This window comes from Lissotriton vulgaris, chromosome 3_1, assembly GCF_964263255.1.
Source record: "Lissotriton vulgaris chromosome 3_1, aLisVul1.2, whole genome shotgun sequence".
Classification (NCBI taxonomy): Eukaryota; Metazoa; Chordata; class Amphibia; order Caudata; family Salamandridae; genus Lissotriton; species Lissotriton vulgaris.
In genome coordinates, this window is record NC_141689.1 from 223818703 (window position 1) to 223845388 (window position 26686).

Below are 26686 nucleotides of genomic sequence, written 5' to 3' on the forward strand. Positions count from 1 at the left end.
GGGGGAAGGCTGTACATGGTCTTCGTGGATCTGAAGTCAGCCTTTGACCTAGTCCCGCGCAGGAAACTCTGGGAGGTTATGGAAAAGTTAGGAGTTCCCCCCCAGTTACTCAGTATTATAACCAGTCTGCACGAGAATAATTATGCGCAGGTCAGGTGTGGGAGGGATGGCAATCTTTCGTCCAGGTTCCCTGTCCGTCGAGGGGTGAGGCAGGGTTGTGTCCTGGCACCGACCCTGTACTGTCTCTTCATCAACAACGTTATATCACATCTAGAAAACGTTAAGGACAATGATGCCCCATATTTGGCAGGCAGGAGGGTTCCGGCAATCATGTTTGCCGATGACACCCTCCTGCTTTCCAAATCCCCCATGGGGATCCAGAGGATTCTGGATGGATTTGGTCTCTTCTGTAGACAACATGGTCTAGAGGTGAATACGGAGAAGACCAAATTCATGATATTCAATCCACCAAACAAAGCCAGGCCCAATCCCACCCTGGGTACTGCCAGCCTTGAGAGGGTTGCTACCTTTACATACTTGGGGGTAACACTACAGGAAAATCTATCATGGGACCGTCAGATAGCAAGATCAAGGGTTAAATTGTCCCAGCTGTCGGGCGCAATCTTGAAGGTGGCCAACACTTCCACCTTTAAGGCCATAAGCCCGGCCCTTGAAACCTATCGGACTCAAGCCAAGGCAGCGGCTATGTATGGGAGTGAGCTATGGGGGTACAAAGCAGGCCAAGATTTGGCGAGAGTGGAAAACAGCTTTCTCAGATGTCTATTAGCTCTTCCACGAGGCACACCACTCCTGCCATTGCGATTAGACATGGGTCTTCCCCTATTGCTGAGGAGCTTGTGTCAAAGCCAGTGAAGTTCTGGCACAGGCTTTGGTCCACAAACGAATTACATCATTATAGGTAGGACCTTATCCATGTCATGAGCCTGAACCGAAATAGTAAAATCCCCTGGCTTGCTTTCGTAAAAAATTAATTGCTCACTATGAACCTATCTGAGCTATGGGAGGATCCCGTGCAAGGCTGCCAAAGGATCTCACGTAAAGCCTTGACCCAAATCTACAAAGACAAGAGTCTTTCACTTCTGATGAATGCTCAAAATAGCGGCACCCTTACCGCGCGATTTCTGGAATCCAAAAATTCTTATGTATTTGAATCTTTTATGGATTTTATTTTCCCTATCCTGGCGAGGAAATTGTTTGTACAATGGAGGTTAGGTACACTCCCCACCAAAAAATTTACCCACAAATGGTCCAAGGGGGGTGATAAAATGTGTCCATGCTGTAACATCCACGAGGAAGATGACCTCCACATCATGTTTGTGTGCCCTGCCTACCACAGACCTAGAAAAAATTGGATAGCGCCGCTCTGCAGAAACCTGGGGTTCAGAAATTACTCACAGGCATTTAGAGTAATGAAAACCAGCACTTTGGGCCACATTGTGTTTGCCGTATCCAAATTTCTGATGGCAGTATGGCTAATCAGGAAGAAAAAAGCCCCCTAAACTATGGACACTGTTATGACACTTTTTATTCCTCGCTGGACGAGAAGGGAACTTTTATATAATGTACTTTTTTTAAAAACGTATTTTAAATGTATGTTATTGTGTTTTGTATTGTATCTTTTATGGTCTATATGGCCGAAATAAAGAATTTTTTGATTGGATTGGAAAATGCAGATGGCCATAAAAGAAGGAATAACATTTGTGTGGTGGTTCTGCCTGAGAAAGTGGAAGGAGGGGTCATAATAGGTTACCAATGAGACATAGTTTCAGACGGTAGGAGCACAGGGGGGCCTGTACCCATTCTATATGTTAGAGAGTGTGCATGAGATCCTGGAGATGCCTCCGGACCACCCCCAACGCCCAGTGGTGACTAGACTGTTGCATTACAAAGATAGAGACCTTCTGCTGCAAAGGGAATGATGGGCAGCCTGTTCACAGTGAACAACAGCAGGGTTTCCATATTCCCTGATTATACACTGGAGGTCCAAAGAAGGAGGGCAACATATTTAGAAGTGAAAAAAACTCTACGTGATGAAGGCATCCAGTACTCGTTAATGTTCCCTGCCAGCCTCTGCATCACGCTGGATGGCCAATCCCACTTCTGTGATGACTGCAAAATGGCTTGGGACCAGATAGAAGCATACAAACCGGTAAACCGATGAGTAGAGAAAGCCAACACCAGAGAAAATCTGAAAGAGGTATCAGGAAATACTGAGGATACGACCCAGACGGGAACAGATGAAAAACCCCAGCCCCTCACAGACCAAGAAGGAGAGGGTTGCGCCGCTGCGGGTGGTGGCCGAGATCCTGCAAGGTTCCGGCACTCCCTCCGAGGTAGACTCGGCAAAGAGAACGGAAGGCTCGGAGTATGAGACCGCTGTGGTCAGCAGCATGGTGCTGCCGACAGTTGCACCTGGGACTGCAGACAACATCATCTGACTGCTAAATTCTATTCTATTCTATTCTATTCGGTTTTGGTAGAGCGCGACAGCTGCCCCAGCAATGAGGCGTCCCGGCGCTAAGAACCCAGGGTCCTAGTCTGAGTAGAGGGAGCCAGGCAGGAGGGGGGTTTTACAGGCAAGGGAATAGGAACGTTTCAACTGCTTTCCGGAATACCGGTAGGCTGTCAATGGAGCGAATGTGTTGTGGGAGGTCGTTCCACAGCTTGGCTCCGAGGTACTTAAAGGAGCGGCCACCCATGCGGCTGAGTTTTATGCGTGGGACGCGTAGGAGGTTTTGGTTGGAGGATCTTAGGTTCCGTGACGGCGCATAGGGGGTGAGAAGGGGTCGAAGCAGAGGAGGGGTGTTGAGTTTGAAGATTTTGAAGGACAGAATGAGGGTCTTAAACTTGATTCTGGAATCAACGGGGAGCCAGTGTAGTTTTTTGATGGTCGATCTGGCTGAGCATCTGCGGGGGAGGCCGACCAGAGTTCTAGCCGCAGAGTTCTGCACGCGTTGGAGCCGTGCTATCTCGCATTTGTTAGCATCCAAAAGGAGCACATTAGCGTAGTCCAGACGTGAGAGGATTGTGGCTTGGATAATGAGTTGGCGGGTTTTAGCGTTAAAAAAGCCTAGTATGTGGCTGAGGCTTCTCAGCAAGCCAATACAGGTGCCGGCAACTTTTTTGGTATGTGACCGAAAGTTGAGTGAGGCGTCCATCCAAACACCTAGATTTTTTACTAGGGTTTTGGGGGGAGGGATGGTGCCTAAGGAAGAGGGCCACCAGTGCTCATTCCAGAGGCTGGTGTCTTTGCCAAGGAATAGCACCTCTGTCTTTCCGCCGTTGAGTTGAAGACAGTTCATTGTCATCCATTGGGCGACCGCAGAGAGTCCGTTTTTAAAGTTAGAGGATGAGCTGGAGGGGCCTTCTGAGAGAGCGATGGCCAGCTGTGTGTCATCGGCGTACAACACTAATGTCAAGCCCCATTCTTTGGCCACTGCCGCCAATGGCTGGACATAGAGATTAAAAAGAGATGGGCTCAACGCCGAGCCCTGCGGAACTCCCTGCGGGATGGGGTAGGGTTTGGACAGGAAGGGGGGGCGGAGACTCGAAAAGACCTGTTTTCGAGGAAAGATCTGAACCACTCCAAGGCATGCTCAGCTACTCCAAAGGTCTCCAAACGATTAAGAAGGATGTTATGAGACACCGTGTCAAAGGCCGCGCTGAGGTCCAAAAGGATCAGCGCAGCGCTTTGACCGGCATCTAGGATCGTTCGGAGGTGCTCTGTGGTGGCTAAGAGAGCAGACTCAGTGCTATGGCCTGGTCTAAACCCATTTTGTGATGGGTCTAGAATGTTGTTATCGACCATATGTTGGGATAGAGCACTGTTGACATGCGCTTCAGCGAGTTTGGACAGCCATGGAAGCAAGGAGATTGGACAAAAATTCTCCGGTTTGGATGGGTCTAGGGTGGGTTTCTTGATGATAGGCGAAACCCACGCTTGCTTCCAGGCAGATGGTACACACGCTGAAGTGAAGGAGAGGTTCAGGATGGTGGTAATTGTCGGTAGGAAGAAGTTAAGTGATTCTAGGAATTGAGCCGGGCGCATAGGGTCCGCAGGGGAGCCAGATTTGACTTTTTTGCAAAGTCTGGTGAGGCTATCGTCAGAGATTTCCGGGATGTGAGTCAAGATCGAGTAGTTGTGGGTAGGGGAAGGATTGCTGGGTGGGCTGGGGGAGAGCTGGGGAAAGGAGGTGTAAATTTTCTGTACTTTATCAACAAAGAACCTGGCAAGGTCTTCGCATTGTTGTTCGGAGGAGATACTCGGGAGGGGAGCTTTACTGCTCTGAAGTTCTTGTACAAGCTTGAAAATTTCTTTAGCAGGGGTGGGGCTAGATTCGATCTATTGGAGTAGAAAGTGGTCCGTGCAGCACGGATGGCTTTGTGATACGCCTTTTGCAGAAGTAGATATTTTGTTTTATCTTCTACGTTGTACTCCCTACGCCAAAGGCGTTCTGCCTTTTTGCACTCTTTGCGCAAGTTTTTGAGAGTGTCGTTGTACCAAGGGTTGGAAGGGGAGTTACGGCCTTTTGCCCATTTGGCAGGAATGAGACTGTCTAGTCCGTCCGTGATCCATTTATGAAACGCACTGTAGTTATCGTTGATGTCGGAGTTGGTGTCAAGGTGGAAGTCCCCTAGGGTCGAGTGGAGGGCGTCTCGAGATAGTTTATGCCATTGTCTTTTTAGACGGCGGGTCGGTGCCATGTTGTGCTTGCTTTTATTGACCAGAATGGTCAATTTAATGAGGGAGTGGTCCGTCCATCCCATAGGGAGGGGTGCCTCTGAGGTGAGTTTCTCTAGGTTTGAGAAAACTGGGTCTAGGATGTGACCAGCAAGGTGAGTTGGAGTGGAAATGAAGGAGTCGAGTTGCAGTGCGGAGAGATCTGCAAGGAGCGTTTTGATCATAGGGTCGTTTATTAGATCAAAGTGAAGATTGAGATCTCCCAAGATCGTAAAGTTAGAGCTTTTAGTTATTAGGGAGGTAGTTGTCTCGAGAAGAGCCTCAATGAATTTTGAAGTGGGGCCAGGTGGGCTGTAGATATAGAGACCAGATACAGCGAAGTTAGGGTTTATGATAATTTTAAACAGGGCGCTTTCACAGTCTGGAAGGTCCTCTTTAACAAAAGAGCAAGAAAACGTTTTCCTATAGATTATAGCGATACCGCCACCTCTTCCATCTCTGTTAATTGTCGACATGAGATAGTCGTCTGGCAGCGTAAGGTTGGGAATGGTGGAGGTGCCGTCCCGTAACCAAGTTTCACAGAGGAAGAGGATGTCTGGATTGTCGTCCAGGATAAGGGTATCGACCTCAAGGTGGTGTCTGGCTAGCGATCTTACGTTGAGGTGATAGATCGTAATGGAGGTGGTTTTCTCTGGTGCTTGGAGCTGCTGAATGGGGTGGGGTGTAGCGGTAGAAAAGCTACAGCTTTGACATTGTAGGCACGTGAGGCCGGGCTTACCTGTGGTATTAGCGCAAGACCGCCCGGGGTTCAGGCTATGTAGTAGCTCGCTTTCATAGGAGAGGGTTAGTGACGAAGTTAGGCCAGGGGGACTGGCGAGAGGCGATGACTTGGCGAGGACGGGCGAAAACGGGCTTGCCTTAGGCGCGCCTTCGGCGCGCCCGCTGCGCCCGTCCGCTGCGCGAACGTTATTGACACATCCCTTATAGGAGGGAGGAAGGGGGAGGAAGGGGGGCGTGGCCTCCAAGGGGGCGTGGCCTGTCAGCACGCCGGCAATGGCGCCGTGGAAGATTTTCGTGAGCCCGCTGACAGCGTGAGGCAGCTGTGCGGTGTACTTTTTAGGACCGAGTCCCGTGAAGCCAGGTGAGTAAGTGCTTAAAAACAACAAGTTATTCAGTGACACAAAATTTTTAAAATCAATTAGCGTCTAGCTCCCGGCTTTCCGCCTCAGGAGGTTCCAAGGTTCTGGCAGGTGTGCGCTATAGGTCAGCAATTTATACCTGCTCGGAAGGGGGCGTGGCCTCCAAGGGGGCGTGGCCTGTCAGCACGCCGGCAATGGCGCCCTGGAAGATTTTCGTGAGCCCGCTGACAGCGTGAGGCAGCTGTGCGGTGTGCTTTTTAGGACCGAGTCCCGTGAAGCCAGGTGAGTAAGTGCTTAAAAACAACAAGTTATTCAGTGACACAAAATTTTTAAAATCAATTAGCGTCTAGCTCCCGGCTTTCCGCCTCAGGAGGTTCCAAGGTTCTGGCAGGTGTGCGCTATAGGTCAGCGTTTTATACCTGCTCGGAAGGGGGCGTGGCCTCCAAGGGGGCGTGGCCTGTCAGCACGCCGGCAATGGCGCCGTGGAAGATTTTCGTGAGCCCGCTGACAGCGTGAGGCAGCTGTGCGGTGTGCTTTTTAGGACCGAGTCCCGTGAAGCCAGGTGAGTAAGTGCTTAAAAACAACAAGTTATTCAGTGACACAAAATTTTTAAAATCAATTAGCGTCTAGCTCCCGGCTTTCCGCCTCAGGAGGTTCCAAGGTTCTGGCAGGTGTGCGCTATAGGTCAGCGTTTTATACCTGCTCGGAAGGGGGCGTGGCCTCCAAGGGGGCGTGGCCTGTCAGCACGCCGGCAATGGCGCCGTGGAAGATTTTTGTGAGCCCGCTGACAGCGTGAGGCAGCTGTGCGGTGTGCTTTTTAGGACCGAGTCCCGTGAAGCCAGGTGAGTAAGTGCTTAAAAACAACAAGTTATTCAGTGACACAACATTTTTTAAATCAATTAGCGTCTAGCTCCCGGCTTTCCGCCTCAGGAGGTTCCAAGGTTCTGGCAGGTGTGCGCTATAGGTCAGCGTTTTATACCTGCTTGGAAGGGGGCGTGGCCTCCAAGGGGGGGTGGCCTGTCAGCACGCCGGCAATGGCGCCGTGGAAGATTTTCGTGAGCCCGCTGACAGCGTGAGGCAGCTGTGCGGTGTGCTTTTTAGGACCGAGTGGGACCTCAGGTTGCGGATGGAAATCTAAAAAGACAGTGCCCATTTGAACTTTCCGGAAGCTATTTCGGCTAAGTCTGAGGCCGATGCAACAGGACAAGATACTAACTTTGCTCTACTGGCTACACCCCTGGCATGGTGGGTATCACAATGGTCTCGGTCCTACATTTATGGTTAGTGACTTGGGCACGATTTAGGCCTCCAACCGTTATCGAGCTGCTCTGGGATAGGAGAGTTATAAGTTACGGGATGTTGTGTTTTTGCACTCTACTGTCATTTCTGCTGAATAGGTGTAGTTACCAAGACCGGGGGGGGTCACTTGGGGCACTGTGCATTTCCATATTACCACTAAACATTGCAGCCACCCCAGGTATTATTAGATTCCTCATTTAGAATGTAAAGGGTGCTATGGTCAATGGATAAGAGACACACTGTGATTAGCTACCTGAAGAGGAAGGGATAATAAACTGCATAAAAGATGGAGAGGGCAACAAATGATTCGGCCTTTGCTAGGAAAATCCTGATATGGATACGGCCAAGGGTCCCCTTAGATGTCACCAGCACTAAGATTGACAACGAGGGGAGATATGCACTGCTTACTGGGAAACTGGGTGGCAGGAACATTACCGTTGGCAATATCTATGCCCCAAACCATAACCAGATGACTTTTCTGTGAGAGCTGTCAGCTAAATTAGCCGACCAGATGCCAGGAGCCAAAATATTAAGGGGAGATTTTAATTGTGTGAGGGCGTTGCATTAGATCGCTCGTACCCCCCCTCTCTGGAACCCAGCCACAAAGCACATCAACAGGTTTTTAGGAAAGGAGTAATCATTAGGAGGAGGTTGACGCTTGGATGGTACAGCATGATACGGACATGGAATACTCCTTCTCTCCCCCCTACATCTTTTGCACACAAGACAAGATAAATTTCTTTGCTCTGCAGACATCAATGAGACTGTCACGCACACGAATGAAGCCCTGGAACTTCTGCAAAGATGCAATTATATAGGGTACCTGGCGAGAGTCGATGATGAAAAAAGTAAATCAGGCCGCCTATTAGCAAGGCTGATGAAACCGGAAACGAGGGGTTCCCAAATCACGCATATATTAAATGCTGCTGGCACAATTAGATATGGAAGTGATTAACACCCTCTTCTGGGAATACTACAAAAGGCTATACACTGCAGACACAGTTAAGGAGTTCCTAGCCCCCTTACCATTAATAACCATAGGCAGACAACACCAGGAAGCATTTTAAGGTCCGGTGACACTGATAGAGATAAGAAACCATAGCACTAATGGCCATGGGGAAGACACCTGGCCAAGATGGTCTCCCTGCCAAATTTTATTCTATTTTTTCTTCCAAACTGACACCCTGCTTGGAGACCCTGTATGCCACCTCGTCAAGACTGGGACGACTCCCTGACTCCACGCAAAGCGTCATAGTGATACCGCTTCCCAAGTCAGCACCCCAAGGGAGCTGGGTAGAAGATTACAGACCATTATCCATGCTCAACATGGATTTCAAAATCCTAAGTAAGGTCCTGGCACTGAGACTGTTCTTGCACAAGCCCATGCTAATCCACAAACATCAGAATAGGTTAATCCACATAGGTTAATTCACTCTCGCAATACCTCATACAACCTGAGGAGACTCAACTCAATTCTATACCACCCTGAAGAAAAGATGAACGAGCAAGCCGCAATAGTCAATAGACTGTGAAAAGGCATTTGACATGATTGGTTGGAGCTACCTGTTTGAATGTATGGAGAGAATGGGATTGGGGAGGGCTGGAATAAATGGGTTAAAATACTATATTCTCATCCAACTGCGAGAGTCAAAATGGGTGGGGCAGTCTTCCCAGTAAGGGATTTTCGGTGGCACGCGACAGTGATGACTTTGTCGCCTGTACCGTTCGCACTGGCAATAGAGCCGCTTGCAGGTTTGTTTCGCCAAGAGGAGAATTGGATGGGGTTGATTCTTAATGGAAGACAGCACATTATCTCTCTCTTTACCCTGACGATTTTTTGGTCTATCTGAGTGAGGAGGTAGCCAGGTCAGAGACGGCTCAATGCCTATTGGACAGATTTGCCACTCTGACTGGACTGGGGGTTAACAAGACTAAGGCCTACCTCCTCCCAGTACTGAGACCATTGATGAGGCTCCGACGCTCCCAGAGGCCTTAAATGGGCCCAAACCACATTTAAGTACCTATGTATATATTTAACCAGAAGACACAAAGGCACACCAATTGATTTTCCCTGTTATCCAATTTCCATGGTCTGTGGTTCAACCCATCCAGTAAATGTCGTTTTGTGGAAGTCAACAACAAATGTTGAATCAGGTCAGTTTTATTTCATTTCATTATACTTAGAAATCAGTAACAGCCAATGTATGTTCCACCCCCCTGGGCTTTCTCAAGGCTTATATTCACAATACTGAATTACATTTCGATGTCTCCAGTCATAAAGTTGTACTTAAATGCACACAGTCGTAATTATTCCAATCACTATTTTAAGATTGCGACCCAATTGGCAGTCATGTCATGTTCTAATTTAAAGTGCATTATCTTGTTATGGAATGTGATGGATGATTTGTCTCTTTTGTAAAAATTAGACCTTGATACGTCCTCTCCTATTTTCACAGTGGTCCATGCACCTCGTAACCAGCAGCACCCGGTTACGAGGTGATCGGAATAATTACGACTGTGTGCAACATGCGTTCCTTAATTGCGAAATCGCAATTTTGTTGTTGTTGTTGCATTGCATTTAGGGAATCACAATTTGTGATTCCCTAAATAGAATCGCAATTTAAGTAATCGCAAATTTAGCGATTACATAAATAGTGATTTTTGCAATTGGGACGATGCATCCCAAATGCAAAAATAACTGCCTCAAAGGGGCAGATTCGCAGACCGCTGTTTTCAATGATGCATGTGGCCCTGAAGACATAAAGATAATGTGAGGCCTAAGATTCTATTTATTTTAAATTAAATAATGAGGTTTCTGCATCTGGCTTGTAAAAGGTAGCAATAGCAAGCAGAGAAGGCTTACCACAGAGTGTAATAGAGAGATAGTCAAATCTATGACTCTCATTGCAATTAGGTCCCTAAATTAGAGGGTAGTGTGAAATGAAACCCTCAAAATAACTATGTGACTCATTGTGCACAACATGTATATGTATTGCTTATTTTGCATCCATCTTGCCCCTGCAGTCCCCACCTGCTGACATCCATGGTCACACCACAGATCACACTTTTTGCCCTCTGGGAAAATGTTTATGAGCACCTATGTTCTCAGTCTTTGTTCTTGGTTGATAGATTGTGAGTTTGTAGTCTGACCTATATAAAAAGCATAAGGTGTTATGTGGGATATTCTGATGGATGCATCATTTATATCAAAACACTATATAGCAAAATTGAGGTTGACCTTATGCATGATATAAGGGAGAAAAGTATAATATACATAGAGTTGTACCTGGAGACACTTACCATCATCCTATAATATGACCTGTATATGGCTATCTGTGTGGAAACAACCAGGTCCCAAATGCCCTTCAGAGGACAGGACTACACACTTCTGGAACATCACATCATATTCTGTGATTACGATTGTAGCTTCAAGTAGACAAAGGTAGGCTGATCAATCTAGTTGGCATTATCGGTGACACAGAGAGCCTTATAAAAATGTGTACGTGACCACATGCAGTCAGTACACATCCTGCCGAGTTGATGCATTGTCATGCATACCTATATGTAGGACTTGAAGGGTGTCAGAGTGCGCAAACCGTCACCGGGGATCCAAAAGGAAGAATAAAATGCATTCTTCCATCTCTCACCATCTCCACCAATGACCACATTTAACAAGAAGTCGAGGGCCAGTGGTTGTACAGGGGACTTCACCACCCTTAAGTTACTACATCTGCTGGGCACAGAGGTTTGCAGGATGCAATTAGTTTCTACAGGTATGTGACATATCTTTGCTAACTTTACTACATTCCTTGCTTTAACTGGACAATGGACTGGGTATACCTTATTGATATTTTTGTGTAACCAACTCTCTGCACTTTGATATAGTATTTATAGACTTCTCATAATGGCTGTTCTACACATTCGAATCCTTCGCTCATTAAACAAGCGATTTAAAAGCACTCGACGCGCATTGTTCAGTTTGGGACATATACAGACCAAATGCACAAAGTCCTCGTCTGGGGCATCACATAGTCTGCACATTTTAGATCCTTTATATTGCAATAGTGGTTTGTCTGACAGAGACGGTAGATTACCTAGACGCATGGCCATAGTTTTTTACTTAAGATATACTGGATAGGTTAGCTGTAAGTAAGTTGCCGGTTGCAATGCAACATACGTTTGGAGTGTCATCCATGCATGGGCTCGCCATGAAAATTTACTTTTATCATCAACTAACGAATTAATTTTTGCCGCTTTACTCATGGCCTGACAAAACATAGGATGCAACAAGTTCAAGTCCCACAAATCACCCGCATTGGGCAGTTTTAAAGATGAGAACAGATATTTATTGTAACTTGAATTGTCATCGTTGGTCGCGGCTTCACGCAATGCGCTGACTAAGGGGCTAGATTGATTATGTCGTATTTTGTGCATGGATCTAATGAACTGGTCCCTACTTGCTAGGTTTTGCTGTCAGTCCAAATTCCAAACAAATTTGCGCTGGGGAGGCATTACAGGGCAAATGTAAATTTAAATGTACATGTATTTATATAGCGCAAATCACCGACCCGGTATCTAAGCGCTTGCTTAGGGAACCCGTCCTGGTATTCCCCTGTGAGATAACCCCGGCACAGTATCCACAAGGTGAAAGCCAGGCATCCCACAGCGAGGGGCCGTTGTGGAGATTAGGCAAGCTATTGCCCAGAGTCGCAGTGCAATACCTGTTTGCATTTTATGATTTGTAATCTGTCTAGCGTTTTGTGATGAGGCAGAGGTCTGAAAAGACAGGGTTATTCCAAATGTTATTTTGAGTACTAGAAATGAAAAGTAATATTTGTCAAGGTCATTAACCTATCTTTAGGTGGTCTCTTCAGTGGGTGCCAAAACGACGTGAAGCTCATCAGTCCCTCCACAAGGTACCTCAATGACTAATTGCACAAATTGTGAGGGCACCTGGCCGGGTGGGTGGTAGGGGTAGGGGGGTAAAAGAGTTGAGAAATACAGTGGTTCAGATTGCCGGTTTTCTGCGGGAGTAGTTTTGCTCACTCTTGCTTCGAGATATCCTTTTGCACGGGTCCAAATTGCCAAATTCCTCTTTGGTTTTCCTCAAAAGGGCATTACATGAATGAAGAGAATCACAACTATCACCAAACTATACAACTCAGTTTGCACACATTATTCACTCTTCCTAGACATCTTCAACACTTCAACAAGTGGTGAGTGTTTTTTGTCAGTTATTCATGTCTTTGACAGCTTTCTCTTCCGATCATAAAGCGAAGATTTCCAAGTTCTAACTTCCTCCTTCCAGATGTTTATCAAGAAGAGGAATGCACTCACCAAATGTTAATTTTTTTCTCAAAAAGAACTTTAGAGTCTCAATTCCTTTGATTTTACTGGGTTGGAGCTCATCAGTCCTTCTTTTGCCTTTTGCTTTCATCACACATTTGAATACTCTTTGTCACAGATGTTTAAAACTGTTACTCTTTTAGTCTTACCATGAACACTAACCTATTTGCGTCTCCTTCTTTTAGGATGACTTTAAGAAGGTGTTGCAGCAGCAAAGCAGGGGCCTAAAGAACAGAGTCAAGGACCCAGAATGGAGGAAGGACAGGGTAAGAAAAGTCCTCACATAGCTAGACATCACCGATCAGGACACACGAAGGCCAAGTAAAAGGCGGGTGTACCGGGAGCAGTTTTTATACCTTTCTAGAAACCAAGATGGCCGCCACAATATGTGACTTTGGGAACTCGAGCTGACATCTCACGAGATTTTCTCAATCACTCACTGTAGGTGATAGGGTGCTTATGGCCACATTATTTTTAAAGGGACAATTCTGGACTTAGGCAGAGTCAGGGGGCATATTTAGGCGTCCTGGGCAAGCAGTGCATTTTGAACTCACAGGACAGACCATGGTGCCGACATTTCAAGTTGGGGTCAAGGAATTGACATCCCAGGTCAGGCTAATAGGGCTGGAATTACTGGTTGCACATGTGAAAATATTTTGGAGAAAGTGAGCAGCACCACAGTTTATATTTCCATTCTTATGACGAAGATTTTTGAGTCGAGGAGGTTGCCCTGGGTCTGCAATGTTTTACAACAATACCATACTAGACATATTGACAATTTCACTCCTAATTGAGACCTTAACCTTAAGTCCAGCTCCCAGTGTGAAGTGGTGAATGTACTGGGTTCTGTGGTTACTCGGGCTGCCAGAACATTTTGGCAAGCACTACTAGACACCAAGATAGGCCAACTAATCCTTACTTAATCACAGACAAAACAGTTTTCACTGAACTGTTTTTGGACTCCAGTGTGCTGAGCCATGTCCCAACTTTCAGAAGTGACTGGAATCCTTGACGACTTTAAATCCAATACCATAACTCTGGAAAACCCTACAGTACGCCAGCGTCTTTATTAGAATTGGAATGTTTTATATCATGATAATTGGGTGTATTTGGTTCATTGTTTTAAAGACTTATAGTTATAAAGAAAAGATAGTTTGTTAATGGCAAAACGTCCATTGGAGACCAGTGGTCAAATATATGGCCTGGATGAGGATTAATGTTGATATATGAACAACATCTTAGAATGCTAGTGAGACCGATGGTTTGGTGCTTGAGGTGGGTTGCCCATACTGAAATTGTTTTGAGGGAACATAAAACCAATGACCAATGTTTCCCAATCTTCAGTTTTGATCGTGTATGCATCCTAACAAGTTCAACTCTCTCAGAGCAAGAAGAAGTTGGTTTCATTGGAGTAGGACTTGGTGATGCAGGAAGATTTCTCTACAATTGCACCTGAGTATTTTTGTGTCATTTGAAAGCATGCACAAATTATTAATGCTATAGAGCCAGTGTCTGCTGCTTCTCTTCCAGTTCTCCTTTTACCCAGTAGAACCTTTTGCTCTTATTCTGAGTTTCAGAGGCAATTGCTGTGAAAGTGCAATGTTAGTCCATGATACTCCTGTGGTGGAGCTCTGGTACTGTTGGGTAATTTTGTGACAGAGAGCTCATTGCAGTTTGAGGGGTGTCCTTTGAGTCCAACAGATTTTTATTTTTTATTATTTTTGGTTTCCAGTAAATCACCACCTAAATGGAGTATCTGAAAATAAACATCCTTCTATCGTTTGAAGGTATAGAACTGACCGGGCAGTGACATTATTGAGTGGTGTTTACTTTCGTAGTGTGATTTAGTAACTCTCCCACCTAGTGGGGTTAGTCTTGACTACTTGCCCTCAATAACTGACATTCAAGTTCAAGTGTTATTTCTCAGGTCTACTAGATTAATAGACTACTTACTAGCCTATTGCATTGCAAAACTTTTCAAAGAACTGTTCAACGATTGTTAATCCCTTCCTGGAAGGGGTTTATAGGCCACTGGCCACCAATGGAATTTGTGTTTATTTGTTAATGTGTCACATCAAATATCCATATGCTAAATATAGGCACATTCTAGTATCTTGTCTGCAAAGTTGGCAGAGACTTTTGACTATACTACACATTTAAATTAGTTTGGATTAGCAGATACGTTGCCAGTTAACTAATATCAATCATGATACATAGCAGCTTAGTTCTCCCCGATAATATTTAGAAAGGCATTCACAACGAATTCACAATGAATTCAGGGTGGAGGGTAATGAGATGTTTGTAGAAGAACAATCATGGTGAATCCTTCCAATATCAACAGAGCTGAACCATATCATAGGCTGAGCTAGAACACCTTAATTTACCATGGGACACAGAGCCTTCAACAGACGAAGTAAAAGAGCGAAGTGCCTTTGCAAGTGCCCTAGTCCTCAATCAATTGCATTGCTTTATATCTTATAGTAATGGACTCAGTTGCTTCCCCAGCCCCTAGTTGCCTTTTCTCATTATGGAGTTCAATATTTGTTAATTAAAATACACAAGGTTAATGACTATATTGGCTGCTTTCCAATTATAAGACAGTGCAGCATAACCAACCCACAGTGTTGGGAGAGAACTAGAAAATAGTTGATTTGATATGAACATATTCAGCCATATCCTCATCTGTTCTTGAAGAGGTAAGAACCAAACATATTTTCAAATATTGCTCTTTTATCAGTAATATTGTAATCACAAAAAAACACATTGGAGACATATAACTTGCCTATAAGGACCTGAAAAGGGTTTTACATTTTTTTTCATATTTCAATCAAAGTCCTTCATTGAAATTGGTATAAATCACACATCTAGACAATTTCTGAACTAACATTGTGACCAAGAAAACAAATTAGTCTGAGGAATAGTGGGGGCATAACTGGTGTAATTCTCTCTAGTAGAATTACTTGTAATTACAGCAAAACTTTAAACTATTCATAATAATGCGTATTTGTGTGATACGAAAATAGCACTGAATGCTACAGATCAGGTACAGCAATAACCAGTAGCAGCTCTCTCTATCTTTCCGTGGGCCCAATTCAGGATGTGATTTACGTGTAGTAAATTTACTAGTGCATCAATAATCGTATTAAATTTATTTACTGTTCTTGTAAGAAATTGTGTTATGGCGAGGGTGAAAGTTCCATTCATTATACAACCACAATCCTTGTCCGGGTGAACCACAAAAGTTACTAAATTAACTTGTGCTCAACCCTCAGGTAGCTTGGAACAAAGGAGTCATGCTTAACTTAGAGGCAATATCTTACGTGTTCATGCAACACACAAACAGTAATAAAGTGAAAATACAAAACAAGAAAAATCCCAACCCAATTTAGAAAAATAGAGAAAATGTTAGTAAATAAAATGATGTCAGAATGTCAAATATCCAATCAGTAGAACTGGAGATATGCAGTTTTAAAGTTTTATGGTGATGTGGCACCTAAAACCACAAAGCTCAACTTGTGGTCATCTGGTCATGCTAGAAAAAGCGAAAAGTTCACGCCGAACATGATGGAGCGTGAGCTAGATACATGGACGATGTTAGTCATGCTGAAAAAGTTACCTTCTCAAATTCTGGCACGAAGAGTTCAGTTTGAGGTGGAGGAGGCTGCAAGAAGCAGGTAGAGGACCCTGAATGGTCTTCACCGTAGCATGAATAGCAGGCCTTGCGTCACAGATGATCATCAATGCAGCACAAAAATCCAGTTAGGTGTCAGAGATGGCCATTGCTGGAGTTTTGAGCTAGTGGTTATCCTGGGCTGCACAAATGCAGTTCTTGCATTGGCTGTTGTGGCTGGAGGCCTCTGTAGCCCCAAGAGTCGGGTTCTCTGAGTTTATTATAAGTGATTGCCACAGCAGCAGAGTCTTTGTGTTTATGAGTCCATTGGCAGTAGTGAAGAACTCAAAACTTCAGGTTTCCACCTTGATTCACAGGAGGAGCTCAACTGATGCAAGCCAAGGGTCGAGAACCTAGGGAGGCATCTTTGGGGATCAGTAACTCACTCCGACAAAGGCCAGCACGTTCAGGCATGTCCAGTTGCAAGTCCAGGGTAGCAGGTCAGCCGGGCAATTACAAGAAAGTCTTTGGAGCTTGTTGTGTAACTGTAGCTCAGACAAAAGGTCAGCCAATTGACTATTGGAGTCAATCAGGTTAGCCTGGGATGAAAGGAGCAGTTCTAGTCTTGCTTCTCAGAAAGCAAGGCTGTCCTCAAGCAGCAGGGCAACCCTGTGCAGCAGGGTAGTTCTCAGCAGGGCACAAGAGACCTTCTTCTGTAATGCCTACAGGCCCAGGAGTGAAGCGAAAAGTAGCTCAGAAGGTCAAATATTTATTCCTGGTGTCGGCCTTTGATGTAGAAGGATTCCTTACACTACCCTTACATCTAGTTCTGGAAAATTATTCCTTTCCCCTATCAAGGTTTCAACAATTCCTGGGTGACATAAATACTATTGCCAAGATCCTTTGTGTGTGCAAGAGGCAAACCCTTTGAAGTGTAAGTGGAGCACGGCACCGCTCTGTCCCAGCTATTCCGGCAGGATGACCCATTCTGCCCACATCTAGCCTCTTTTGTGTCACTGGCTGGGAGGAATGTGCAAACCCCAACATCAGAGTCATTCACAGTTATGTGACCCAGGATACTGGCAAAAGGCATGCATGGCTAAGACAAGAAAGTGCCAACTACTAATCGTAGAATGTCCAGAATTGTGACTTAATTTTAAACTTCAGTATTACAATTACGAGAGTTTTAAATTATAATTCTTTGGAGTCTAAACAGCATATCTCTATCTGCTTCAAATCCACATTTAGCACTTATTAAATGTAATAAGGTAAGATAGTAAAGTTAGGCCGTACTGTAGTGAAAAACGAATGTAGCACAACAGCCATTTTCACCCACTGGTTTATGAAGGCCTTCAACTTACACGTCCCTTTGGGCCGCCACATCTTGAGAGTTCCCTCCAAACATGCTCCATGGTTTAACGAGGAACTCAGAGCTGCCAAACTCAAACTTCATCAGATGGAGCAGCAATGGCACCCTAACTACGCAGCAATTATTGGGATCCCTTTACAGAGGAATTAAAACTCTATAAAGCGCAACTGCTGATGGGTAAATTTGCCTTTTATAGCACTCACATCACTAATATGCAAAAATAAATCTTTAAGATCCTCAAGAAATTATCCAGCACCAAGAAAGTTGCTTATGAATGAGAGCTTTCCCAAAAGCTGTGCAACTCATTTAACAATTTGTTCATCGGAAAGATGCCAATGATCAAAGGAAATAATCATACATCTCTTCTGTACTACTAGTCCACTGGCACAGCGGCATCTATTGAATGCTCCGAATATATGCTTTCTCAATTTACTTCTCTTGGAAAGATGGCTTTTCCTGCTCTACTTCACAAAGTGAAATTGGGATCTCCCAACAAACCCTATCCCCCAGCTGTGTTTCAAGACAGGGTTAAGGTAATCTCTGACCCCATGCTGGAATTACTTAATATGTCCCTTCTCCATGGCAGTCTTACTTACTCTACTCAAGAAACACGGTGATGACCCAAAACAAGTAAATCATTTCCACCCTCTCTCGCTCCTGCCTTTTCCATTCAAAATAATCATGTGTTATCCAGGAGCATTAATACTGTATGTTATCCCGGAGCATAATAAGGTTCTCACTCTTTCCAGCTACCTGTACCCACTTAAAGGGGGTTCCTGTGCAGCTCTGCTGTCCATGCTAGATAATCTCCTCTTTGAGTATGATGCTGGCCACACCTTCCTTTGGTGCTCCTAGACCTTTCTGCCACCTTTGATACCCTGCACTCGATGCAGTCGATCATCATATTCTGATTGCTTGCTTAGTGGCAGCGGGGCCTCTGGCACCTTCACCTCTTCTATTTCACATCTTCACTGCAGGGTTCCACAGGTTTCTTCACTGTCCCCGGAATTATTTAACTTTTACATTCAACCCCTAATTAAGGAGTTTACTCTGTTGGGCTTCCATTTATATACTTATGCTGATGATTTGCAACTTCTGTTTTAGCTCTCACCTGGAATTTCATTCAATCATGAAGTTCTTTATGTCATGGATGCAAATAAACTCTTCAAAACTAAATCTGGTTATTGTTAATAATAATGCTAGCCCTCGGTCCAATTCCCTTTGGCCAATGGAGCTGGGACTCCATTCTACCCCCAAGTCATCATATAAAAGTCTTGGGGTGGTTATAGATTGCAAGCTTACTCTGACAACTGTAGTCAATGCATTTTTGTTGACGTTCATTGGTCTCCTTAAGACATTCAAGAAGCGTGTCCCTATCTATTCTGTGAAGCACTGTAGTCAGCTGTTATTGCGATCATCCTATCCTTCCTTGATTTTGTTAATTTTGGTTACCTGGGTACATCAGAAAATGTGCTTTATAAACTCCAAGTGATTCAGAACGACGCAACTTGAATGGTACACAAACATCCCAGGCAAACTCACGCCACCCACACCCTAAAGAAGCTCAATTGGCAACCTGTTTAAGAAATAGTTTGGTTTAAGATAGCATGTTTCACCTTCAAAACACTTGATAAACTGTGTCCGGCCCTTGTTGCATCTAGACTTTATAGATATGCCCATTCACACATCCTGAGATCTCAAGGACTGCATATCTCAATGTTCCTCCCTTCTGTAAACAATGATCAGGTGGCAGAAGCTTCACTGCACTTGATTGCTTATAGGAATGTGGGTTATTAGTAGGTGCAGGTAAGTACCTACAGTCAGTAGGTACTTATTGTAACAATCAATACTAAGCTACAGTCAAGCCTCAATAAATTAATCCTTGATCAGCCCTTGGTAGCTGGGCAGACGAGCAGTCAGGCCTAACTTAAGAGACAGGTGTTTAAAGCATTTAATAACACCAAAACAGTAAATATGTAAATGACAAAACACAATACAAATTCAACATCAATTTATAAAAATAGGGAACATGTCTCATTTTAAAATGACAATAGAACATTAAAAATCCAATGTTGGGAATCTTAGAAATGAATTTTTGAAGTTTAAATTAAAATAAATGTGCTTTTTAGTGCCAAAAAAGTGTGAAGCACCAACCGGCTGGACCAGGACAAAGTCAAAGTTTCAGGCCTTTTGTGATAGATCGCGGGCCATATACGATGATCGTTTGAACTCAGTGAATTTTTTATCCTCTGACTTAGTCAGTTTTTTGGAGCTTTGTCTCTCGACATTGAGCGATCAGATCTTCGGATCCATATTTCGCATCAACGCCAACCTGCTGCAGCATGGTGCCACAAAGAGCCCTGTAGATCTTTGTCTTTGTTGCCAATGGCAAGGAGCTCCAGAACTTTCAGAAGGCAAACCAGTGCGCTCAGGCCGAGTCGGTGGCTTTACTCTCGTATTCTGGAGATTTAAAAAAAAAAACTTCTGCTAAAAGTTCACTAACTTTCAGATTTTCTCCTGAAAGGTTCTTTGAGGGCCAGGCAGTGTCCAACAGCACCAGCCAAGGGGTTTAAAGATCTGGTTTGCCTCTTGGGGACTCAGAATGCAACTCCCACAATGCACCTGGTCAGTCCAGGAAAATTCAGGTGAAGCTGGTCAGCTATAGTTGTCCTTTCAGTGGATGTTATGATATACCATTTATAGAGTGCATGGCTGCCCCAGCCAAGGGGCATCCCAGCGCTAAGCTCAGACAAACAAAATAGGTGACCCGGCCAATTATTTAGAAAAAATATGAGTTTTTATGGCCTTGCCAAAAGCAGCATGATTTTGAATGCTTCTGATACTCACTAGAAGGGAGTTTTAGAGTTTGGGGCCAGAGCTCGGAAGGAGCGTCCTCCAGCTCTGGCTCTTTTAACCCATGGGACTTATGCCAGATGCTGGTTTCAAGAACGTAAGAGACGAGCAGGAGTGTAAGGTATAAGAAAATCTGCTAGGATTTCAGAGGATTCAAAGTTTAGAATTTGGTGGGCAATACACAAAAGTTTAAAAAGAATGCACTTCTCCATTGGGAGCCAATTAAGTATATTAATAAACTCCGAAATGTGACAGGTCCTAGGAAGCCCAAACAGTAGTCGAACGGCTGCATTCTATGGAGCATATTACCAAGGGCCTTATCGCCGCTTTAGCGTGAATTTTTCCTGCTAAAGCGGCAATAATTATATTGCCCTATTACCTAGCTGTCGCTAACACCAGTTAGCGACAGCTAGTAGGAGATAGCGATCATCTTGGGGCCCGCTTTGCATGTCAGCGATATTTATCGCTAATGACATGCAAAGTGGTCGTGCCAAGATGTTAGCGACTGTAAACAGTCGCTAACCGCGCTATCTCCTATTACCTACAAAGGCGTACTTTTGAAAATATTCGCGCTAAGCGCGAATATCTCCAAAAGCTAACGCCTGCCCAGAGCAGTTCTTAGCCATGTTATCCAATGGTAGGTGGATAACATGGCTAAGAGCATTAGCTCCGTTTTGCATGAATATCGCTGACTTTTCAGCGATATTCATGTATTTCGGCTGATTCTCATCGCTTTTGAGATAAACCTTGATAATAGCAAGGCTTATCTACGATAAAAATCGGCAGAGCTTGGCGATAATAATATTGCCGCTAACCGTGTTAAGCGATTATTATCGCTTAATCTTGGTAATATGCCCCTATATTCATTAGAGGCACTGTATGTCTGCTCTTTTAAGGTGACTTCTTCCACCTGTTACTGCTCAGGGAGTCCACTCATTATCCTTTAAGACAGACAAAAATTCGGGCAGGCAAGATGGCGTCTGAGTGAGATTCACAATTACTCACCTCTACTCTGCTCCGCACCTCGCCGTGCTCACCATCGGGCGGGATTGTTGATGGACCGCTGATATCGGATGAGCTGTAAACCTGACTGTCAGCAGCAAAACAATGAAAAAAAATTTAACGGACTGATCGCAAAAAAGAACTCGGAGGAATCAAAGCGACATCAAGGGAAATGCGAGGTCTGGCAACTGTTTCCTGGGTCTGGTGGCTTCACAGACTTAACGGAGCCCATTATGTATCCCACGTGCTGGGAATCCATCTCTCAACTTCTGCTAACAGCCGCTTGGACAAGGATCTGCTCGGACTGCAGGCTTGGGTTGCCCAGCAACAGTGGAACCAAGGGAAACTTCAGAAAGAAGCACACAGAGGCCATGGCAGCTCGAGAAAGTCATGGCAGGACATGCCTGAATACACTGTAGGTCCCGCAAAGAGAGTGATCCCAAGGCAGAGGTGGAAGCAAAGAAAGCAGACACTCGCACTGGAAAAGGGGCCACATTGGAGAAAGGAAAAGAGAAAACGGAGGCTCCAAGAGCGTTAAAAACACTGAATTGAAAGGTATGTTGCCGGGGGGGACAGGGAGAGAATAAAAAAGTGCCAATAACCAGCATGTTTCCCCCTATTGATGGCGATAAAGAACTGTGGGCACCTGGGGCAGAAGAAATGGACAAAATAGGGTCTATCCAGGAAATGAGAACTACAGAGAACGCCCAAACCCCCCCTAGCTATCTCTTCAGAACACGTGGAGGAAGGGAGGCCATCCTTGGGATCATGTGACTAGAATACTGTCCTTGGAACTCCAGAGGAACCGCATAGAGACCCCCAAAGTGAGGTGTGTACTGAAGGGGGTATCAGGGTAAAGAAGAATACTCCAACAACATGCAGAAAGCCTGAGGAAGGGGCCAGCGCAGCCTCATAAAGGATCTAATATTGAAGGGGCCATCCCGAAAAGGAGTCATGAGACAAGATATTTCTCCCCAGACTCCATGGAAAAATGTTATTCTCTGAATGAGGAATTGGCCGAGTCAGAAACCGGGAACTCCAGCAGTAGTGAAGGGGTGAGATGTGAGGATACCTACACGAGTAATTACAGCCAGCAGGAGGAAAAGAGAACGTAGAAGAGAATGAAACAGGGTTCAGACAGGAAGAAGAACAGACACAAGAAAAACTTTGACGAAGAAGGTGAACTTGGATGGGATTACTCGGCGACGCAACTATAAGGCCCCAATAGTCCGAAAGGAACAGGAAAACTCTCAAACGAACATCACTCAGCCGGGGGGCTGAAATACATGATGAAATCATAGAACCATCCCTGTCAATGATCTTTCAATCCCTAAGGTCTTTTCAGGATGAAATTAAGATTGAGAATTGCCAGGCACGGCTTACCTCAAAGAAACTGCAAGGCACTATGCGCAAAGTTGGAAAAACATGCACAGAAATTGCAGATAGACTGGGCATGGTGGAGAAGCATATGGAGGACCTAGAAAATACGATGAATACACTAAAAGAACAGGCATCCTCACAAGATAGCATGCTAAAAGGTGTAATGTGGAAATTGGAGGAAGCAGAAAATCGGCAACTCCGGAATAACCTGAGAGTCCAGGGAATTCCTGAAAATGCCAAACGAAAGGATGTAAGGGAATTTACCAGAAACCTCCTGAAAAACTCTCTACTGGCACACCTGGACAAAGAAGTCCAGCGGGTGCATAGATTTCCCCTATCAATCCCAAAACGCCTGGCGAGTGCACAAGGATATCTAAGTATGATTCTAATATATTTTGGGAACTTCTTACTCCGGCAGGCCATCTACGATCTGGCCAGACCTAACATGAATAGAAAGGGGGAAAACTTTTTTTTATTTTGCCAAACCAGACTTCGCACTTGCTACCGTAGAGAGAAGATGGAGACTCAGGCAGCTCATAAAACTTTTCCAAAAAGCCGGCGCATCTGCTTTTTTACAAAATACAGCGAAACTGAAAATCATCCATCAAGGACGAAATTTTTACTTTATTCTGAAATACAAGCCCAGAATTTGCTACATGAGATCATATCAGGGGGGAAATATATTGAGGCTAAATGAGCCAATTAACCCAGGTATCAAAAGTCCTGTGACAGGAAGCTGGATAGTGAATATATGTAACCCTCTTTTATTTTTCTTTATCAATTTCAGTGGCAACAGAAATGAAATGTAGATAGGGTTGAGTACAAGGCGAGGTGACGGGGGAGGGAGGGCAGGCGTGGACAACCTAGATGCTATCACACAGGCTCAGGATTGAGCCTGACTGCCCTAAGAGGGGTGGGGGAAGGGGAGGGAGGTGGGTGGCCTCTATCAGGATGGTTGGTGGGACGGGACCACAGGCACCTAGCAGGTATAAAACACGCAAGCAGGCCAAATAAATCATGGCGCATCAAACGGCTCATAAACCAAGGGTGGAATGAATGGCATGAAGGGATTGTGCGATCAAGAAGGGGGAGACAAAACCCTAAATGGCTAAACTAAGAATTCTATCTATTAATATCTGTTGCCTTAATGTACTGAAAGAAAGGCAAAGAGTGGTGGTGGGATTAAGAGCAACAGGGGCTAATATAATATGTCTCCCAGAGACACATGTGGAGGGATCAAAACAACAACTTCCTAAAACCCTCGGGTAAAGGCTGATTGTAACCACAACGCAGGCAACAAAGACAAGGGGGTGGCCATCCTGGCAATGGGAGGAGGATTGCAATTCACCAGATCAGCAGCCGGTAAGTATGGCCGATGGGCAATCATGGAATGCCAGCATAGTAATGGGAAAAAACTAACCATATGCTCTTTATACTGTAACGTCACAGACTATCCAGATGTATTGGAATTTATCACTAACGAATTAGCTCATTGGCCACTCCCATTGATTGTCTCTGGCAATTTTAACTTGAATTTGCCATCCGATTGGTCATTAGATTCTGGATGTATATATAAAGGGAGAAAGCCGAAGGTATATCGAGCCCTCAAAGAATTATGCACTACGCACGGTCTGTGGGACTGCTGTCAGTCAGAGCACCCCAAAAATCCAGGACATACGTTTTTCTCCAACGCGCATGCCAGATTTGCCAGGTTAGATTATGTATTTGTAACTAGTGCCATGATCTCAAAATGCCTAATAGATAAACTACCACGGGTCCTATCGGATCATAATCCCCTAATTATAAGTATTGATAGTGGAGGAATGCACAATGACTAGAATATTTGGACTTTCAAGAGGGCCCTGCTCCTAAATAAAGCGTACTTCCAACTTATAAACAAATGGATAACCTGGGTAGTACTTCGATAGAAACAGTTTGGGACACCCTTAAGGCAGGAATAAGGGGAGAAACCCTACGGTTCTCGTTAAAATCCAACAAAGAAGCTAAACTAAAAATGGGGATACTGCAGAAGAAATTGGCGTAGGAGGGATTTATAAGGGCGGTACAAGAAGGACAGGACTTCAAGGGGGCACTAAGTGTGGTGGCAGTTGCTAAAAATAACATCACTGATATGTTTACAGAAAAAGCAATATGTAAGGCTACAATGAATAGGGAGAAAACTTATGAACTGAGCAAACAAGTGGGGTATCAATTGACGGTTCGCACTAGACAACAAAATACGGCTAATATAGTTGAGAAGATTAAAGATCCTAAAAACGGTCTTAAAAAATGACCCTAAAGAGATAAGAGCTGCGTTCCAAAGATATTATCGAGAACTTTACGAAGAAATCAAAATACAACAAGATGAGATTGAGAAATATCTAGATCAGACTTTAACCCTAAAGCTCCCTAAGGAAGATCAAGACGGCCTAGACGGAATACCTCAGTGGGAAGAAATATTACTATCAATAAATAGTTTAGCCACAGAGCAGGCATCAGGGCTAGATGGAATACCAGCAGAGTTATATGCTAAATTCTATAAACCATTAAAAGGGATATTAAGTGATGTAATTGTACTGGTCTGTCAGGTAGGGCATCTGCCGGTATCATGGGCTCGAGCTGAAATCATAGTGTTGCTAAAGAAAAACAAAGATGCTACAGAACTGGTATCTTATCGTCCTATCACCCTAATAAATTGTGATTCTAAAATATTTGCGAAGCTGCTAGCCAGCCGACTTGCGCAAATTACCCATAAAATTGTATCAGGCAGCCAGCATTGATTCATCCCGGGAAGATCCACCACTGACCATGTGCAGAGGGTCATTACACTCTATGACATTGCCGAGGTAGCAGGAGACCCTATGGCACTCATATTATTAGACGCGGGGAAAGCCTTTGGTAGGGTCTCCTGGCAATATCTATGGGCGGCAATGTCAAAGAGTGGAATAGGGGAACAGTTCATAAGTGCTATCCGTATGCTATGCACAAACCCTGAAGCAGTACTAATGGTGAATGGGGCAATGTCAGGAAAAATAGACGTGACCAGAGGAACAAGACAGGGTTGCCCTTGTTCCCCTTTATTATTTGTAATCCTTATCTACCCTTTTATCCGCAGACTTGAAAACAATCAGGCAATCCCACCAATAAAATCCCAAAATGGCGGCACAAAGACTTTAGCTTACGTGGATGACATTGTGCTGGTTACAAGTGACCCAGGCGAAGCAGTAAAAGCAATGGAAGAAGAGTAAAAAAACATTGGGAAGATTTCTGGGTATAAGCTGAACCAGGATAAAACCCAGATAGTTGTTAATACCAACACTACATGTAGGGATGATCAGTAGTAGAGAGTGCCACATATCTGGGGGTTAACATAACTGCCGATCTAAATAATCTGGTAAAAATCAACATGGACCCGCTTATAAAACAAACTGAAAAAGATCTCAACAGATTAAACAACCTGCACCTAACTATAGTGGGTAGATGCAATGCAATAAAAATGCTATTCTTCCCAGAATTCTTGTAGTTTTTAGGACAATCTGTTTAGAGTTTATGCCACAGGTATTCAAAGGTATAGATAACATGTTCTCTTGATTCATTTGGGGATGTAGAAGACGGCGTAGGGTGCTCAGATACATCTCTCTCCCGAAAGATAGAGGCAGTCTCGCCCTGCCTAATTTTAAAGTGTATTGGTAGGCCACGATTTTGAAAAATTGTAATGTGTTATTAACTCCAAACTGAAATAATAGGCAAGTTGGAGATATACCAACACCACAAGAACTTATTCTGGGCAATGAGGCTAGTGAGTATCTTTGGCGACATACATATAATTGCTACTTTAAAAGAGTACGCTTCAAAACCCTGGCAGGTATTCATACTGCCTGGAATAATTTGCACAAACTCCTGGGAATCGGGAGGTTTTCTTACTATACAACTCTGTCCAGAAATAATAATCTCCCGGAGATTTTTAACAACACATGTATGAATAA

At 44.5% G+C, this 26686-nt stretch overlaps 1 long non-coding RNA gene across 1 annotated transcript in view; it reads left to right on the forward strand.

The window, feature by feature from the left end:
- LOC147726229 (uncharacterized) overlaps nt 1–26686 on the forward strand; it is a 376355-nt gene that overhangs the window by 147012 nt on the left and 202657 nt on the right. The window contains exon 2 of the long non-coding RNA XR_015309421.1: nt 12672–12752. This is a non-coding gene — a long non-coding RNA (uncharacterized LOC147726229). The remainder of the gene's footprint in view (nt 1–12671; nt 12753–26686) is intronic.